Source organism: Bos taurus, chromosome 6, assembly GCF_002263795.3.
Source record: "Bos taurus isolate L1 Dominette 01449 registration number 42190680 breed Hereford chromosome 6, ARS-UCD2.0, whole genome shotgun sequence".
Classification (NCBI taxonomy): Eukaryota; Metazoa; Chordata; class Mammalia; order Artiodactyla; family Bovidae; genus Bos; species Bos taurus.
The window spans coordinates 89,714,744-89,731,547 of NC_037333.1; the positions used below are offsets into that span (position 1 = coordinate 89,714,744).

Here is a 16,804-nt window from a genome sequence, read left to right on the forward strand (position 1 = left end):
TGATATGGATCTGTTAGAAAGAACTATGTGAAAAGAAAAAAAAAGCTGACTAAGCATACAATCCTGAAAAAAAAAAAAAAAAAACCCAGTATCATAGAGGAGCAGAAAGAGAAGAGACCTCAAGGGATCAAGAAGGAACAGCCACAGAACTAAGAAGAGAAGTTTCCTAGAAGAATTTGATCAACTGTATATGGTGACTCAGCAGTAAAGAACCACCTGCAGTGCAGGAGACTTTGGTTAGATCCCTGGGTCGGGAAGATTCCCTATAGGAGGAAATGGTGACCCACTCCAGTATTCTTGCCTTGAAAATCCCATGGACAGAGGAGCCTGGCAGGATATAGTCCCTAGGGTTGCAAAGAGTTGGACATGACTGAGCAAAAGCAGGGATAAGGGCTGATGGAGAATTAAAAATAAAAACTGAAATATATGCATTAGATTTGAAAACCAAAAAGCACTAACAATATCTTGCTAGATAGAAATGGCATGAAACATGTGCAAATAACTGTAGATTATTCTTCAAAGATTAGAAAGGGAAGGGTACCATTAGTCAATATGTACAGAAAAGAGAATTATTTTGCTTTCATCCTTATTATGAAAGATAATTGACAGGAAGATGCCAAAGGTACAAGGGAGAGGCAAAGGATGAATGAATGACAGAGGCAGAGAGTTTGGAAAGTTTAGCCCAAAAGGCAGGGCCACTGCAATTGCAAGGCAGTCCTTGGCTGTCAAAGTTAGTAGTTCTGGCAGATATAACTTTATTTCAAGTGAATGAAAAGTCCTTGGTGAATAAAAGCTTAAAGACATCTTATATTCAATATATCTTACCTCATTGATCACAGAAACACACGTTCTGGTTAAAATGAGTGGGAAATATCTAATGGGTTTCTCCACTTTCACACTACTAGCATTTTGGGGCTGGATAATTCTTTCTTTCAGGATGCTATGTGCTGTACTATGACTAGCAGTATACCTGGCTTTTGCCCACAAAATGCCAGTGTCATCCCCCTCCCTTCCTCCATCCAACCCTAACGTCACAATCAAAACTATCTCCAGACCTTGCCAAATGTTTCCTTGGGTGAGAAATTACATTGGTTGAGAACCACTGAAATTCTCTTCAAACCATTTTAATTTTTTTTTTATCCAAAACACAGCTTTCATTTTTTAAATATATTCCTTTAATCTAATTCAATTGCATAGCTTCAAAGGCTCAAATTTTGACTTAAAAAATTTCTTAGGGAAAATGCCATTATCTTATAGAAAGATCACCAGACTCAGCCATTAATTCACCACTTGACCTTGAGTTAATTAACACACTCTCCTGAACTTTTTCCTCAAGAAAAAGTACAATCAAAGGCTCTCTGCCTATCCCATGATCTAGTTCACAAAAATCAAGTGCAATAATTTAGCAAAAGAATTTTTAAAAGAAGACACATTATTAAAATTATGTTTATCAGAGAACCTATGGATTTTATTTTAGAGAAAATGAAAGAAAGTATGATCCTAGATGTGGAAAACATAAGATTTTCATTCAAGAGTCACAAATTATATTAAATTTCAGAATTAGTAAGAACCTCAGAGGTATTCAAATCTCCTACCAACCAACTCTCATGGCTAAATTGCCTCAGTCATGTGCAACTCTTGCAATCCTATGGACTGTAGCCTGCCAGGCTTCCCCATCTGTGAGAGAGGCAGGCAATACTCCAGGCAGGAATACTGGAGTGGGTTGCCATGGCCTCCTCTCTGGGATCTTCCCAATCCAGGGATTGAACCCATGTCTCTTATGTCTCCTGCATTGGCAGGTGGGTTCCCACTAGCTCTACCTGGAAAGCCCCCAACCAACTCTCAGCTTCTCTATAAAACATCCCCTGAGACAGTTCATTAAGCCCACCTTTAAAATTTTGGCACAGAGACTTCACTGTCTTATAAGGCATCCCATTTCAATGAGACCATTCACCCATTCTTTCGATCACAGTCATTCATTCGAAATAAATATTAAGCATCTATTTCTAAGCCTCTATAAATGCTTCTTTATGTTGAACTAGTTTTTTCCTTTTCATAATTTTACTCTGCTAATTGGAATCACATAGAATAAGTCTAATCTCTCTTTCTCATGACAGATCCTCATATATTTGAAGCCAGAAATCAGGCCTTCCTGAAAGAATTTCTCTTTCTCAAGTTAAACGTCCTGGTGACTTCAATCACATTTTACCTGAAATCACCAAGACCTCTCATAAACCTTACATCCTCCTTAAATACAAGGTTCAAATAAAGCAGTATTTTACATGGTTTGGCAAAGACGGAGTGGGGCTCTCAACCACCACAGTAAAGGCACCATATGCAGCCCCATAGCATATCAGCCCTTTTAAATTATTCCATTAATTTCAGGGGTTTTATGCTGCTTAGAATAAAAAGAAACTCCTAAGTTTCTTATATGCTAGAAGGCAGTGAATTGATGGATTTTTTTGTTCCTTTGTTTTGTTTTGTTTCGTTTCAGTTTTCACCTAAACATGAATTTGCAGTTGTCCCTTTATATTGCATTAAATTTTAGCTACCATCCAAATATTTCACAATCTCTTTGTTTTCTTATTCTTTCATTCAGTCTATTATCCATGTCTCCCTGCTGCACATGACCTGCAGAATTCTCAGATGCATTCAAGCAATAAAAATAACACACAAAAAAGTTAAATTAGCTGCGCTTACTAAGTGACTGGATATTGAGTCTGTATTTCTGGGGTTGGTTTTTAAATGGCGAATCTACTCATAAAGACAAAAAGGAAAAGAAACCTAATTCTACTTTAGTGAGTCAAAGCTCCATTTACTTTTCTGCACTTTGAGGTTCTCAAATTAAAAATTATGGAACGTATTAAAAGTATTATCCCCATCAGCCAGCATAGAGAATGAAGTCATTGGGAACAATACAAGCATTCAAAGAGACACAGTTGACAAGGAGCATGACCCGTCGTCTTAAAGTTACTGCTAATGTTGAGGTAAGTCATACACCAGCTGGGTCAACTATTTAAAAAGATCAAACGTGACCAAGCCAAACAGTCACATATGTTGTATTTGCCTCATCTCTGAGCTGAACTTTCCGTTTTTAGACCCAAGTGCATTTTATATTTTTAAAATAATATAACAGTATCACAAAATGTCCGTATGTCCTAGTTTAGGACATCTACTCGTGTCTACTAAATCCAGTGATTTCCTGTGATATCATATCAATCTTATTTTAGGATTCAAATCACACTCCATGTCCCATTAGGCAATCCAACTGTAAATCAACAGAGAATATATCAATTTACAAATATAAGCAGAAATCAGAAGAATATTTCATAGTCAAATTCCCAAAAGTTCATTTATATTAGAGGGATTAATAAGAAAAGGATATGTTTGGAGACAAATGGAGCTGTATTTGAATCCTGAATGTACCTTTTAATTTACCAGCTTTGTGATATGATCAAGTTACTCAACATTGAACTACAGGGTGTCCATCTACAAATGGAGGCCTATAATACATGACTTACAAGGTAACAATTTAGCTAGCTGCTTAAAGAAACTGGAAAAAGTAAACTATGATTATTAACCTTGACAATACCTGTCACAATATAGGACTCAACAGAATAGCAGCTATGGGACTAAAAGCAAAAAAATTCTTATTTCTCTAGTAAAATATAGATTCTCATTCTCATTAATGGGACATTTCTACATTTATGGTGTGATTTGCCTCTTGTATAAAGTATTCCTATGAAACAACCTACAAAAGATAAATAAATGTACATATACCTATTACACTTCTAAAGTGCAAGATGAAATGTGTTCAGTGAGAAAAACCTGTATGTTGGTCTTTTCACATGCTGTTTTTCTCCAGTGTTTTTTAAAAAATAATTAACATGAACACACTTCAACCAATTAATAGAAATACATCATCTTCTACATTTATGTTTCTTTGTATTTTCAGTACAGTCTGTCAGCAACTCAGCATGGTGTTTATGTCAGATGGGTGGTACTGATTCAGTTGGTTTGTTAAATAAGTCAATGATACAAATATAACAGATAAATTCAGATCTTAGATGATACTATTTAGCAATCAAATGTATTATATATCTAATTTTTAATTTCTGAAAAATAAAATTAATAAAGTTTTAAAATTTAAATCAATGTTAGAATTTAAGCAGCTGGGAAATTTCCCCAATGTATCTCTATTGTTAAAAAGAAAAACAGAATCCTAAGCATGCATACTATACACAAAAAGTATTTTCTACATCCAAAAAGAGGACATATCTAAAATGAATTTGAAAAAAATATTCAGGAGTAGAAATCCTTTTTAACATTGAGCTTGTGGGTGGCTGAGTAAAAAACTGTGAAATAGATTAAGTTTGACATTGATGTTCTCCTCCATCTTTTGGTGACTCCTTTCCTATCCTTTTTCATTGTTGTCTTTTCCTCTCCTATAAACCAGTATCCTCCTATTGCTTTAACATTTCCCCTAATAGAACATAATTTCTTCCTAGATTTCCCTTTCCAAATGCATTTGCTTTCAAAGCATACCTGCAAAGAAAGAAATTGTTTAACTCAACAGAAATACTCTAGAATAGAGTGCCTCAACTGGGTTTTCTAGGAGCCTGAGATACAGATTAAGGGATTATCACTTTGTAGGGGATGTACAAGCTCTGGGTCGTGAGAATGAGAAAAAAGGAAAGGAAGCCGAGAAGGAGACAATGCAACGTCGTGAGTGTACCCGTCACTCTGGGTGCAGCTCCAGAGTGAGTCACAAAGACAGAAATGAGTGACACGTCCACTCATCCATGGTCTATGTAAAAAGTCTGTAAAGGAACTACATCTTGAAGTAGCACAACAGGAGAAAGAATGCAGGAGGGATTTCTCTTCCCCAGTCACTTCCATCACCCATTTCCCACTGGATGAAATTTACCCCTCTGGGTGCTGCCTGCCCCTCTCTTTGGCCCCGTGGTGAGTGAGAGGCTGGAATGCCTGCCCTGGGACATGGCCTTGTATCTAAGTCCCGAAAGACGGGCAACCTGGTATGAGCAGAGAGCAGACCAAGGGACAACGGAGGTAGTTGAAGGGCCCTTAAGAAATGCCTGACTTTGTGTCCCAATATAGTGGAGTATTTGGTGGCATCAGAACACCTCAGAGGGAGCCTTGTTCCAGGACAAGGAGAGATTTTTCTAATATCTCTCAAATCACACCACCAGAAGGACTATGTATTCTTAAAAAAATGAAAGACCGGTTCCAGATTTTCAGGGCTAGGAGAGGAGACCTAGAAAAGGGTAGAGAAAAAAATGAGAGTCTTCACAAATAATTTATGTCCATTCAAAATAAGGGAAGTAGAATATGAACTCCTTCCTCCTTCAAACACAAAATTTTATTCAAAATGGTAAAAACAATATCTTAGTGTTTAAGAAGGACTTAGGATGATGGATCACATATATTTAACTCATAAAAGAACACCACAATAATATTTTTAAAGCTCAGAAAGGGAAGCAATGTAACAACCTGTCATACATAAACTAACTCATATATCTGAAAGCTGTCAACACAATAATGCCTTTGCCAGTAAATCAACCTTTTTATTTTGGCCATTGACCATTATTAAATCTATGACAACAATGACTAAATTGAATAAGAACCCTATAGTAACCTAGAGCTAGTTTCTTAGAAATCATCAGTTGTCAAAACCTGACTTTTTTAATCCTATTCCTTTATGATAAGGCCAGACAAGACAGTCAGACGTTGTAGCACTTTAAATGAAAAGCTCTGGGCTCACTGAATTTCTGTAATAGTTCAACGAGAGGAAGCAAAAGGAACCAAGGAAAAAGAAAATTTGTTATCAAGGAGGATTATCCAAGTGCAAAGTGAGGAGGAATAGCAAAGTTGGCCTCTCGATCCAGCGATAACACAGCCTCTGACCCATGAGGAAACAGTCATCAAACTTTAATAATGGTAAAGAAAAGAAAACCCTATGTTTTAGAGTAGATAGGGTTTTAGAGTAGATGCTCACCCAACCTAAAAAAGTCCCAGAATTTAGGCCCTTAAAATAATTTAACCCAACTTAACATTAACCCATTATTATCTTTATTGATCAAACCATTTGCAGAGACAAGAAATATCAATCAATATCAGATAGTATATTTATAAGTGCCAGGGCTTCCCTGGTGGCTCAGATGGTAAAGAATCTGCCTACAATGCAGGAGTCCTGGGTTCGATCCCTGGGTCAAGAAGATCTCTTGGAGAAGGGAATGGATACCTACTCCTGTAGACTTGCCTGGAGAATTCCATGGACTGAAGACACGTAGACGACAGTCCACGTTGTCACAAAAAGCTGGACACAACTGAGTGACTAATGGTAAATAACTATAAAGAAAATAAATTCTAGTAGAATTCCAAAAAGAGGCAAGGTGTTGAGCTGAAGAAACCACTGGGAAAAGTTTCACAAAAGAAGTTGGAAACCAAACTGAACCAAAGGTAATGACATAGAAAGGAGCTGAGTATGCTCTGGGGGCCAATGAGTAAAGATGTCCAATCAGAGTGAAGAATTATACACAGAACTATTAGACAACAAGGGCCTTCTTGATGTGTGCGGTGTGACTATGAAATTATTCAATTGATTTTCTTGTGTGACCTATGAAAATAAGACTCATTAAGAAATAGTCACACCACATAGTTCTAATTGAAACTTTGCAACCTCTGTTCACCACATCCTGAATAAAGCATCTGACTAATCTAGAAAACCACTCAAGAAGTATTTAATAGGGGTGGATGCTGTTGGTTAGAAATCAGTAAGAAAGAACAGAGTGCATTTTGTTTGTTATGCTTCTGTCAAGGCCAATGAAAAGTGTATTCATTTCATCTGGCATCTAAGTCACATTTTTGTACTTCTTGCCCTCTCTTCCAGGGTAATTTTCATTTATCTAAAAGTGAGTAGAGAATCTTCTCATGGAAGTTTCCTATCACAGGATGGCAATTTTATAAATGTGTCTCCTGAAATAATAACATTTGAAATTTTAGTCAACAGAACTTATCAATTATAGTTATATCAGGGATTTTTCCCTTCACAATAGGATCCCAAGTGATAATTATCATCCCAACAGATGGTAAAATATAGAGTGCAGAGTCTTTAAGGCAAAAACTGAGGCTACAGCATGGGATTGATACTATATCCCAGGATATACTCTCATCACATCATATGAGGGGTACATGATACTGTATTGGCATTGTTGGTTGTGTTAACCTTGATAATTCTAGTCATGGAAAGACATGGTTACTGAATACAGTTTGGGGCAGGGAGAGTGGGGGAATAAGTGATTTTTTTTTTCAAATTCTTTACCGTTGGCCCCCAAGGTCTCCAAATGTCCTGCCTCTTCTCCTCTCAGGGAAGTCAGCCGACAGTTTCTTAGTTTGAAACTCTATCTACCTACCTCCAAAGTATCCCCAAAGTGAAGTAGCATCATAGTAACATCCATCATTCATAGAGACATAAGCTCCCTCAGTGGTCATTTGGTCCAACTCCTACCTCACCTGGGAATCACCTCTATACAACCTTCCTAAATGCCACCCAACTACAGACATATCCAGGCTCACGAAGCTCACCACATCCCAAGGCAGCTGATTCTATTTTTTTCAGAGCCTTATTGGGAGAAATTTTCCTAAATTAAGGTGAGAGTATCTGCTATGTACAAGAATCCTCAATTCTATATTCCCTCTGTACTGGGAATATAGCCGCGAACAAATCAGATAAAAACCCCTGACATCATGAGTCCCATTTACATTCTAATGGAACTGTGGAAAACATGGTTATAATGAGGCAGACTTCTGCTTCATTTTTTTCCTTTGCATGCTTCCAGTGGTGAATATGATAGCAATTTCCTTTGATCAAAGTACAAACAACACTCCAATAGGCTTAATGAACACAATGATTCTATTTTTCCCTTTTAGACACACCTATGAAATAATTTAAAGGTTATCTACATATTCATAAAGTTAAGAATATTAATAAATTTTGAGCAATTTTTAGCCAATTATCTGCTAAAATCTTTTCCTGCATTATCCTATTTTATCCTCAATACACTTCCATGTCTCTAGATGATAAGTACTACTATCATTATTGTCATTCTATAGATAAGAAAATGCAGCACAGAGAGCCTAAGTAACTTTCTCAACCTTATAAGACAATTATTATGGAACAACTTAATATTTATGCAGGGCTCTTGGCTCTTTAAAATCTGGAGAAGTTGTTTTGTCAAAAGAAAGCTTTTCTGAAACAACCAGGTTATTTTCCATCTGTCTGACATCTAGAAATGAATTTTGACATTGCATCATCATTCATTCTTCAAAAATGACAGTTTATTCTCTTTATATAAGGTAATTATTTGCATAACTCCCAATAAATGAGACAACCTCATTTTGATGAGATTAAAAGTATCAAAATTATCTTGTAAATATTTTATTTTTCTCTGCTACTGAAGAATGACTATTTATCTGATTCACCTTAAGATGCTGGGTTTGGGGGTCAATGTCAGGCAAGTGCTGGAAAGCTCTTCATTGCACAAAACTAGGATCAAAATTGGCGGTTGAAGAAGAATCCATTGAGACTTTTTATTTTTAGAAAGCAGATAAGCATTTTGCAGCACCATTTCTTACATTTGTTCCTTCCTACCAAAACCAGCCAAAATAGAACTCTTGTTGAGAATTTGTATCTATTGCCTATTTCATAACTAGTGGGAGGAGGAATTTGAGAAATAAAGGCAAGGGAAAGTTTTCCCACCAGTTGGTAGGTGCTGATTGTATTTTAGAAATACCCAGAATCAAAATATCTACAATTTTTAAAATTAATAATTTCATCTGTGCTTTCCAGTTATCCATTATAACAGCCTGTGTTAATCTAGAACTAACTATATTGCAGGCACAGCTGAAGTGCTTTATGCAGTAACTCACTCAGTCCACATAACAGTCTCAGTTCTGTTACTGTCAGCTTTTACAGATGAAGAAACTGATGCCAAGAGGGTTTAAGAGATTTGTCCAAGAGGAAGGAGTTGTTAAACCACAGCGCCAGGGGAATCATGCCTAGATGGTCCAGCCCAGAATCTATACTTTTGCCCACATTACTCAGGATATGCTCTTTTTACTCCTTCTCAGTAATAGGCCTACGGATGCAATCAGGGGGAATCTAAAGCGAGATCACCCTTCTCCATCTGCACTAAGGAGTGTTCCCCAAGTGTCACAGTGTTGCAAGCATTCCAGGAAAGTGCAGGAGTCACCCCACAGGTTCAGATTTGTTTAAGGACAGGATCAGACTAGGATGGTCAAAGTGATTTTAGGCACAGACCAAAGGAAAACACCTGGCCTGATCAATGCCAACTGTTCAGTACCAGCTGGAATGGCCTGGGCCTGGGACATGAGTGGCCAGGTTTCCTGGCTGGGAGGAAGAGCCAAGAGTCCAAGAACCTGAGGCATAGCCCGAGCCAAGGATGCCACAGATGTGCGGGTAGGCAGCAGGGAAAGCAAAGATGATAGGAAAACAGACTTAAATGCTTTTTAAATAAGAAGAACTGAGTTCCTCTTAAATACAGTGATACGTATTGAGCTTTAGTGTTCTATTCTCTGCTGTCTTTCTCATTCAGCCACAAATACTTATCTACTGTGATCCAGGCATTGTCACTTCATCATCATTGTTCAGGCTCATAAAGCCAGAACAAGTTACTTAACGCCTCTATGCCTCATATCCTTCAACATAAATGAGAATCATCATTATGTCTAGCTTGTGTGTTCAGGGGATAGTGTTACATGGATGAAACCAGATATTACACACTTAGAATAGTGCCCAAAATGCATACTACATAATTGCTCTGCTATTATTTTTGGTGTAAAGATCAGTGAGGTAATGGTATTAATATGAAAACACTTTATCAATTGTGAAGGTGTCCAGAGTGTAAAGAGTTATTATGCTGAGATTTCATACCCAAGGTTAAGCAGATATCTGAGTACATAGCAATGTCTTGTGTCAGTCACTCTACGAGACTGGACTAGTCAAATGCCAGAAACCCCATAGGAAGGTGGTCATGAACAAGTCAAGTCTTGCTGGGTCACTTCAGTCATTTCTGACTCTTTGTGATCCTATGGACTGTAGCCCACCAGTCTCCTCCATCCATGGGATTCTCCAGGCAAGAATACAGGAGTAGGTTGCCATTCCCTTCTCCAGAGAATCTTCCTGAGCCAGGGATTGAACCAGTGTCTCTTACATCTCCTGCGTTGACAGGCAGGTTCTTTACCATTAGCACCACCTGGGAACCCCCAAGTCAAGTCTGCTACTGCTGCTGCTGCTGCTAAGTTGCTTCAGTCATGTCTGACTCTGTGCGACCCCCCTCAAATGGCCTCATTTGGCTCTGATGAGAATTCCCTGTCCTTTCTACTAGGCTGTTTGTATTAGAGGAAGAAATAAGCCTTCCTCTCCTACTCTGGACAGGCCTGTGCCATTGGCTCACAATGCTAACATCTAACCATCAAGGAATCCATACAGTGGATAGTTATGAAATACTTCGACGTAACATTAGATAAGCCAGAGATTCCCTCAATACAAACAAGTCAGACTGCATTCAGCCTCCACAGCAAATCTATCTCAACTTCTATGGGAACCATCAAAAGTTTTCATATATTTAATACTAAGCAGAAACCCATAAATAACCAAGTTGTTACTCCCAGCTAATGAAACACACATGTGTTAGGAAAAGTTCTAATCATATACGAGAGCAAGTCACCTCACACCTCACAAAATCCAAAGGGCATTTTCTTTAATGAACCAATGGAGAATGCCCTGAATCCAGTGCATTTCCCTCCCTGCTTTAAACACCTGCTCTAAAAGCCTATATTTTGACTGATGAGATCTGCCCTTGAACCAAATATGTGAGACACAAGTAGCAGTTCTGAACCTAAAACAGAAGTAAACTTACTATTTGCCAAATAAAGTCCTTTTGTGAATGCATCTCTAGCACCACCAGAGGCAAGTCCCAAGTAAGAAGAGATGAATAAATGTGTCCTTCTACATCATCTCTAAGTTGTGAGCATGTTTTGGCAACAAGAAACAGCTGTTTTCTTTACTGAACATACTCTTCCCTTCATACCTGGGCACTGTCACCAATAGCCACTTGCACTCATTCATTCATTCATTCAATTAACTAGTATGTTTTCAGCTCCTACTATGTGCCATGCACTTTTTATACATCTCAAAGATAAGGCTAAATGAATGAATAAATCCATGATTTTGCAGAACTGTTGTTTAGTCACAAAGTCATGTCCAATTCCTTTGGGACCGCATGGCCTACAACCCACCAGGTTCCTCTGTTCATGGGCTTTCCCAGGCAAGAATACGGGGGTGAGTTGCCATTTCCTTCTCCAGGGGATATTTTTGACTCAGGAATTGAACCTGCATCTCTGCACTGTAGGCAGATTCTTTACCACTGACCCACTGGGGAAGCTCTTTGCAAAGAGAAATGCTATATTAATAACTCATCCTGTTATACAACCAATTGGGGCACTTTGAAATAAGAAGCCTGGACACAAACTCGGTCATACTTTCTGTCACTGTTTTGGAATCCGTGATTCTGGTCTAGAGGTCAGGTAAATACTATACTGTGTGTGCTCAGTTGCTTCAATCGTGTCCAACTCTTTGCAACCCTAATGACTATAGCCCACCCAGCTCCTCTGTCCATGGGATTCTCCAGGCAAGAATATTGGAGTAGGTTTCCATGCTTTCCTCGAGGGGATCTTCCACACCCAGGGATTGAACCAGCATTTCCTGTGGCTCTTGTATTGCAGATTGATTCTTTACCACTGAGCCACTGGGGAAGCCCAAATACTATACTACATATCCCTTAAAAACAAACATAAAGAATGAATAAAAGTACTTCTTGGCTATTTGACTTGGTGTTGCTGATAATCAATATAGGTTATTGCCTAACCGATACTAGTAAAGATGGAATACCCCATCTCTCTCCAACCATCTAAAAAATCTTCTGTAAAAAAGTATAGCAAGTACAGATTCATGTGAGCTACCAAGATTCCTTTTTTAAGATACAAATATGCCTGAGCAAGTTAGAAATCATTAGCAGCACAAAGTATAGCCATTTTAATCAGATTGCTTTCCTCTTAAATTTTATTTTGGGAGACTCTTGACCAACTAGAATATGGATTCTTTGTGGATCCAAGGGTTGTCTACAAATTTGGAAGTGTATCAAGATTATGGATTAAGCCTAAACTGCCTGCAGCTCAGATTCTGGCTAATCTATTTGGACCACCCTGGGAAGACACTAATTGTAGCAGCCTGCTATGCCCCTTTGCTCAGTTAAGTCTGACTCTCTAGGATCCCATGGACTGTAGCCCAGCCAGGCTCCTCTGTCCATGGAATTTTCCAGGCAAGAATACTGGAGTGGGTTTCCATTTCCTATTCCAGGGGATCTTCCCAGCCCAGGAGTTGAACCTGTGTCTCTTGAGTCTCCTGCACTAGCAGGCAGATTCCTTACCACTGTGCCAAAGCTGATAATCATGGTTTAGATGGCTGACTCCGGCTTCAGTGTGGTACCTGTTTCACTGACTCACCCCTAACCTAGGCTCCTAGTAGTATTCATGCCTGTGTCCTGACATGAGCTGACTGTATGTGTGATAGTCGCTTTGTTATGTCCAACTCTTTGCGACCCCATGGACTGTAGCCTGCCAGGCTCCTCTGTCCATGGGGATTCTTCAGGCAAGAATACTGGAGGGGGTTGCCATTTCCTTTTCCAGGGGATCTTCCTGACCCAGGAATTGAACCCCCATCTCCTGCATTGCAGGCAGATTCTTTACCATCTGAGCTACAGGGAGGGTGAGAAAAAACAAGAGGAGGCTTTCCCACTGGGCTCTCCACAGATTTCAAGAGCACACGGAACTGGGGCAAGCACTTTCAGCAGAGATGGAGTGATGCCAGGGGTGTGGACAGACACAGGTACTCTCTTTCCTGGGCGCCTTTGACTTTAGCACAGATATTTGCAGGCCAAGCTTTGGCAGAGCCACCTTCAGTGGGCACAACAAGGCCTGTCTGCAATACTGGGGTCTTTCTTGCAGAATTATTTGGGAGTTTCCACACAACAACTGAGAATGGAGCAAGAGCAAAATTTGATTTGTAACACTTGTTAATATGCAAGTGTGGCCTATGAAACCTGGAATTTTTGAAAAGGAAAAAAAAAAAAAAACCTCCCAAGGCTTTTCTAAGCCAAAAAGCATAACTGAAGAGGCAAATCCTAAAATCCTCACTGTGTGGGCCCCCAGCTACTTCCTTTCTGTAATGAGAATTTTACTTGCTGCCACCTACCTGCTTTACAACTTGAAAGTCAGATATTACATCATGAATACATTCATACCTTCGAGAAGAAAAAAACAACTTACATATATTAATGGTGCAGATGTTTATAAGGAGCAGAACATATTTTTGACCTTAAAACTCATTCATTGTTTTTTATAAAGCATTTTTTCCCTTTTTCACTGGTTAGGATTTTAGCTTTAGTTTGTTACAGCAATGGATGAGAAGGAGACATTTATAAGGAATCCAACTTCTTCAAAATTAAAAAAAACACTTTAAACAAAGTTATTGCCCTTTTACCATATTTATCAAAGAAGGGAGCATGTATGATTCTTTTTGTAAAGATAAAGTTTATAGGAAACAAAGATCCATTACAAGTAAATGGAAATTAAATGTTATTGTACAAAGATTTTTCTCTTAAATTCCCAGGAGAAATGTTGGTTAAAGATGAGGAGAGTGTTGGAACATCCCTGGTGGTCCAGTGGCTAAGATTTCACACTCCCATTGCAGGAGGCCCGGGTTTGAACCCTAGTCAGGGAACTAGTTCCCACATGCCTCAACTAAGAAGAGTCCACATGCCATGACTAAAGATCCTACGTATCTAACAAAGATCAAAGATCCCAAGTGCTGCAGCTAAGACCCAGTGCAACCAAATAAATAAATATTTTTTTAAAAGATCAGCAAAGTGTCAAGTTGATAAGGACCTTAGTCTCATCTAAAGCAATCCCTTTACTTAAGAAAAACAATGACCAGGAAATTGTGATTTACAGACATCTCAGAGTCATGGAATGGCAGAGCTGGAACCAGGTCTCATGTCTGTTCACTGACAGCTCTCAAGGTACTTTTGCTATCACACACACACACACACACACACACACACACACACACACCCTAGAACATCACACAAGCCATTGCTCACATTCTTTTCAAGAAGTAAATAAAATAACATGTGACTTAAATTAGGAATGAGACTTAAAAATTAAGTATGTGTGAGAGAAATAGGACCACTTAATGGAAACATTGAGGTCAACAAATTACATCCTTTGGCATTCTGCAAGGAGTGGAGCCTCTTAGGGAATCTAGAGACTGAATTCAATTCGCTAAGCCAAACATTCAACACGGCAGTTGCACACTTAGCTTACCCTCAGTTACAACAGCACTGGATTAGAGCTCTGTTTGGTTTTGCTTTTTCATTTCTGCCTTTTGACAAGTTTTGAGAAAAAATTAAAAAGCACCATGTGATAGTTAATAGTGAAGAATGCCTATCAACCTGGAATAGTCATTTCTACTATAGCCATTTCTGCAGACACCACCCTAATCTTGTCCCAAATCAGCTCTTGCCTGGATTATATCTATGAGACAATCACATACCCTGGCCCCCTTTCCTTTCACACTGCACTCCACTGCCAGGCTTGTCTCCTTAAATCATTGTTTGTATTATATCACTCTGTATTCAAGACCTATGATGGTGTATGTTTAACTGTTTATTGACTCATCAAAATATTTTAATCTGGCTTCTTTTGGCTCTTCATAATCTGTCTGCCTCTCATCAATTCTACTTTCTGGCAAGCAGACTCCAGGAAATTAATTTCATTCCCATCACCAACACTTTGGTAAATACTTTTCCCCCTTCTCCTTCCCCTCTCTCCACTATTTCAAATCATGTGTCTGTGTGTGTCTGTGTGTGTGTCTGTGTCTGTGTTTGTGTGCATGCACGCTCAGTCATGTCCAACTCTTTGCAACCCCATGGACTGTAGCCCACCAGGCTCCTCTGTCCATGGGATTTTCCAGGCAAGAATACGAGGACAGGTTGCCATTTCCTTCTTCAGGGGATCCTCCTGACCCAAAGACCAAACCTGTCTCTTGGGTCTCCTACATTGGCAGGCGGATCCTTCACCAGCTGAGCCATCAGGAGGCCCTCCCTCTCTCTTTACTGTTTCAAACCCAGCCAAGCTCCAATCCAACCCACTCAAGTCCTCTATGCAGCGTCCCCACTGTTCCATTCCTCCCTGTTGAGTTCTCCTTTCTCTGGTTTCATGACATTTTCTCCTATTGTTTCATATCTGTTAGTGCTGCATTCCTAAATTTAACACATATCTTTTAGGTCAAGAATCATGTTTTAAGACTCTCTTGAGCCCTCTTCCCACCCCCATCCTAATATGCTCTAGCCTCTTGCTCACTGTAGCAGATTCTCAATAAACAATTTGACAGCAGGACAGAGCAGATATAACAGAGGAAGAGAATGCTAGTTTCACCCAAGTGACGCTGGTAAATGCATAGTACTGTCTCTAGCCCTACCTCTCAGGCTCACTGCCCTTCTTCAGGCTCCACATCACTCCATTTCTAAATTGTTTCTGACTTCTCCCTCTGCAGGCTCTGTAAATCGGTTCTTTCTCTCTAACCATGGTGTAAGTCTGATCTACTTCCAACTAAGGCCATGACACCTTTTAGGCACCAATCCTACTCCAAGAACACTGCCAAATGGAAGTTTTCATTTAGACCCCACCTCTTTTCCTCCATAAGAGAAAGCCCAGTCCTTTCCAGACTGGAAGATAGTGTCCTCTTCACATAGACACTTCAGCTGTCACATTGGTGCCCCAAGTCCAGATGTCCCTCCCCCTCATCCCAGCCAGGACTACAGAATATTGCCAGTTGCCCATCCCTCTGCCACTCCCCCTACCTCCAATGATCAAGATGCAGAGGGGACACCTTGAAGTAGTAGGATCTTCCCACCTGAGTATCTTCCTGCTACTTTCCTATACTGGAGGGCGAGGGGAGCCTTGCTTCCAGCTGTATAAAGTCGCCAGCATCCGAAGTTGCAGCACCCTGCCACTCCTTCCATTAACCACTCTTCCCTCCTAGCAGGTGACCACACCCAGTAGCCCCTAACCTACCCACTCAGGTTTCACCTTCGAGGTGAAGGAAAGTCTTCTCTCTGCAATTTCTCCTTAAAATAGGAAATCATATGTTCTAAGTGGAGCACCAATGTGTTTCATCAGTAGTACTAGCCCTCAGCAAAATACCTCATCTCCCTTTCCTTTGCTTCCCTATCAGCAACAGAAGACCCAGATGATCTCAAAAGTTGAGTCTTTTTTTCTCCCCTTCTCCTGTTCCCCCTAACTTGGCCAGCAAGAAGGGAGTGTAATAATTCTTCTCCGGGCCCTCTTCAGCTCCCTCTGCCTCCCAGGTCCTCCCCCTCCTACCTCTAGTACCCGCCCAGGGCGCACACACAGGCAAATAGCTCTCCACCAGGCTCCACACTCCTTAAGGCCTGCATCGCCAGCCAGCCAAGGAGTTCCTTTTCCTTTTCCTCCTCCTCCCCGGGATGTCTTCTCGGTCTAGTCTCCCAGGCTCCCACTTCAGTGGATTTCCCTGCCACCACTCCTCGCTCGCGGGCACCTGCGCCCCTGCCCTCCGCTCGGCGCCCGCCAGCGGGATCCTTACTGCCCTCGGGTCGCCCCC

The 16,804-nt window shown here is 40.0% G+C and overlaps 1 protein-coding gene across 2 annotated transcripts in view; it reads right to left on the reverse strand.

The window, feature by feature from the left end:
- The window catches only part of BTC (betacellulin), a 50,161-nt gene that overhangs the window by 32,775 nt on the left and 582 nt on the right, over positions 1-16,804 (reverse strand).